General features: G+C 37.7%; 2 non-coding genes across 2 annotated transcripts; one reads left to right on the forward strand and one right to left on the reverse strand.

Annotated features, from left to right (window-relative positions):
• Nucleotides 1–964: 964 nt before the first annotated feature.
• Nucleotides 965–1,083, reverse strand: LOC148096402 (5S ribosomal RNA). Its single transcript, XR_015717257.1, has one exon. It is a non-coding gene; the product is annotated as a 5S ribosomal RNA (ribosomal RNA).
• A 765-nt stretch (nt 1,084–1,848) lies between these two features.
• LOC148096403 (5S ribosomal RNA) lies at nt 1,849–1,967 on the forward strand. The gene has a single exon (XR_015717258.1). It is a non-coding gene; the product is annotated as a 5S ribosomal RNA (ribosomal RNA).
• Nucleotides 1,968–3,222: the final 1,255 nt, after the last annotated feature.

The raw sequence follows: 3,222 nt of genomic DNA on the forward strand, positions 1-3,222 counted from the left end.
CTCTTACATAACTCCAGTAGTTGGATGTTTATCATCATGTTTTCTAAATGTTGTTTTTGTTACACTCACTAATAAAGATGTCAGGCTTACATTTGCCTGCTGTCTTTGAGTAAATAGTAAACAGCCCTCTTCCTATTGAAAAAACAAAAGTAGTATCCAAGATGGCCGACTTCTAAATGGCCACCATGGTCACCACCCATCTTGAGGAGTTTGCCCCCTCACATATACTAATGTGCCACAAACAGGACTTTAATATCACCAAGCATTCCCATGTTATTACGGTGTATCCATATAAATGGCCCACCCTGTATAATAGACCTCTCTGTATTGAGTCATAAGTGTTATTAATTTCTGGCTCTCTTCCAAAGCATGTCTTTTATCCCATCTTCCTCTTTTCACCCCACTGGTCAGCTAATAAAAGAAAACAGAGAAAACAACAAAAATCATATGACCCTGTGTGAGAAAGTGCTATGGCAACAGAAATCTTCTATTCACTTACCTTCTCACTGTGTAATCATTATTGCTGGGCAACCGCCCAGGTCGCCCATATCAAAAAGCGCTACTGACCGCAGGTTAACCAACCAACCACTCATCAGTAAGTTTCATAATTTGGAAATGTTTAAAATAGAAGTCACACTCATATAGCTGATATTGTTACCAAGTGCAAGAGGGCTTTGCTGAAAGTTCACTGTGTCTGCGTAATAGTTTTGTGTTAGGACAAATCTGATTTCACTGCAGGTGTAAACTTTGCATGTGACAAATAAAGGCTTGATTGATTGATTGACTGATTGATCGAGAAGAATTTTAATAGTTGCCTGCATTCTACTCGACCTTAGCTAGGATTGTACTCCCTGATCTGGGAAGGGTAGGAAAAAAGAATTCAGTTAACAAGTGGAAGAGATTAATTTAACCTGCCTCCACTGAGTGAGCAGCGCCCTCTGCAGTTTGTGTGTTGAAGTGCAAAAGCTTACAGCACCTGGTATTCCCAGGCGGTCTCCCATCCAAGTACTGACCAGGCCCGACCCTGCTTAGCTTCCGAGATCAGACGAGATCGGGCGTGTTCAGGGTGGTATGGCCGTAAGCGAGGGATAGAACGCATAAAAGGCCTTTTATAGATGATTACAGATTTAGGTTTGATGCATTACAGATAGATTACACCAGGGGTGTCGAACTCATTTTATATTGCGGACCATATACAGCCCACTTTGATCTTAAGCCGTCTGGACCAGTGAAAGTCTCCTTTCTGTCAGTGTCACTTATTTAACAGTTTTTCTACGTGTTAAAGAAAAGCTGTTCTGACAAAGAAAGAAATCTGTCAGTAAGATTTTTGGACTTAAATTGTAAGAAATAAATGTGTAAAATCCCAGACAACATTCTGGTAGCTTTTTGCCCAGATTGCCCATTTTTTGTTGTTGTGGTTCTTGTTGTTTTTTAATTGTAGTCATACAAAATAAGATTTCTGTGGTTGAAAGTAAAAAAACCAAACTTTTCTGTTTACACAAAGTTGCAAAAGATTTACTGGAGACATAGCTAAGAATTTTCAGTGTGCAATAAATTGTGAAAGCCGAAGTTTCTTTGATACTGAAAAGCACAAATTAGGCTTTATTGTCAGATGTCATTTTTTGGGAAAAAACAGTGTGGTATTACTTTGTAAAAAGTGTGTTGCTGCCTAATGTAGTTGTATAATCATAATGTTTTATCTATAACATATCAAATTAATGTTAAAAAGTGTAACTGATCATTTACTGCAGGGCAGTGTGACGGAGAACAGTCATCTAAGACCAATAGTTATAGATGATGAATGTTTCCACATCATCTATAAAAAGCCTTTTGAACATCTTCTCTCTCGCTTACGGCCATACCACCCTGAACACGCCCGATCTCGTCTGATCTCGGAAGCTAAGCAGGGTCGGGCCTGGTCAGTACTTGGATGGGAGACCGCCTGGGAATACCAGGTGCTGTAAGCTTTTACACTTCCACATACAAACTGCAGAGGGCGCTGCTGCTCACTCACAGAAAACAGAATCAGAAAAAAAACTTCATTAAAATGCTTATAAAAATAAGGCATTTCGCTTTTGTGCAAAACTTGATAATCATCTCACTGTATCTACTTTTCTGGTGTGTATTTTCCAGCAGAGGTTTAGCTCTGTGTCATGTGTCTGACATTTTGTGGATGTCAGAGAGCATCATTATTATTTACTAACTTTAGGTTTCAAAACAGGAGGAAGACTGATATTTACTCACAGTAAATATCAGTCTCCCTCCTGTTTTCTATTTTGCAGAGCCTTACTGATGAGCCACAGCTGTTATTTTATTTTCTCCCCCTGATATCTGTAACTTTATCATTTAAACTGTTGATATGGCTCCAAGCAGCCCCATTAACTTTGTAATTGACTTTTGTTTCCTCTTTTCTCCTGTCTATTATTTACTGCCAATATATTGTGAGTTTATATCAGTAGCATTTGAGCAAAAACTGGTGAGGATTTAGAAGAGCTTCAACATCCCATTATAATTTTAGTATCGCACAGACAACATAAATTACAACCTAATCCAATCTGAAGACACAATTGAAGCTTCAGACATTCATCTATTGACAGTGAAACACTGCCCTCTGCTGGACTCCAATAAAACAGATCATACTTTAAAATGAGGCAGCATCAACAAGCTGTCTGCAAAAAAAAAGAAGAAAAAAAGAACAAAATTTGCATGAAATACAGAACGTATTGATTCTATGAATCAAAGAAAGCACTCTGTAGTATTCTACAGAAAGAGGAATTTCTCGGCACAGTACTGAGTAATTTGTCAACCATGGAGAAGGCACAGTGTCCACCTAAAGCCCATATTTACCAAAAACAGAGCAAACAGTTTTCTCGCATCGCTCAAGGTGAAGGTAATGCTTCACCTTTTCATTTTCATATGACTTATTATGGGCTTCAATCTCATGGTGAAAAATTAAAAAGTATACACACATTAAAATCTTTTAATATGAAGTTGTACAATGTCTTAAATTGATATGGCTAATGCCTATTAACTTCTCATCAGTGATCATGGATGGAATAATGAAAGAGAACTACTAAAGTGAGTTTACAATCCAACATAGAAACTGACCCCCTGAGAGGGAAAACTTGTATATTCAATGATACTCCAAATCCTCATTCTCAACTTATTACCAAAAGAAAAAAAATGTTATTATATGTTCTGATAACATTCAGTTGGATCTGA

This window comes from Neolamprologus brichardi, chromosome 23 (genome assembly GCF_056152115.1).
Source record: "Neolamprologus brichardi isolate AB-2024 chromosome 23, ASM5615211v1, whole genome shotgun sequence".
In the NCBI taxonomy this organism is placed as follows: Eukaryota; Metazoa; Chordata; class Actinopteri; order Cichliformes; family Cichlidae; genus Neolamprologus; species Neolamprologus brichardi.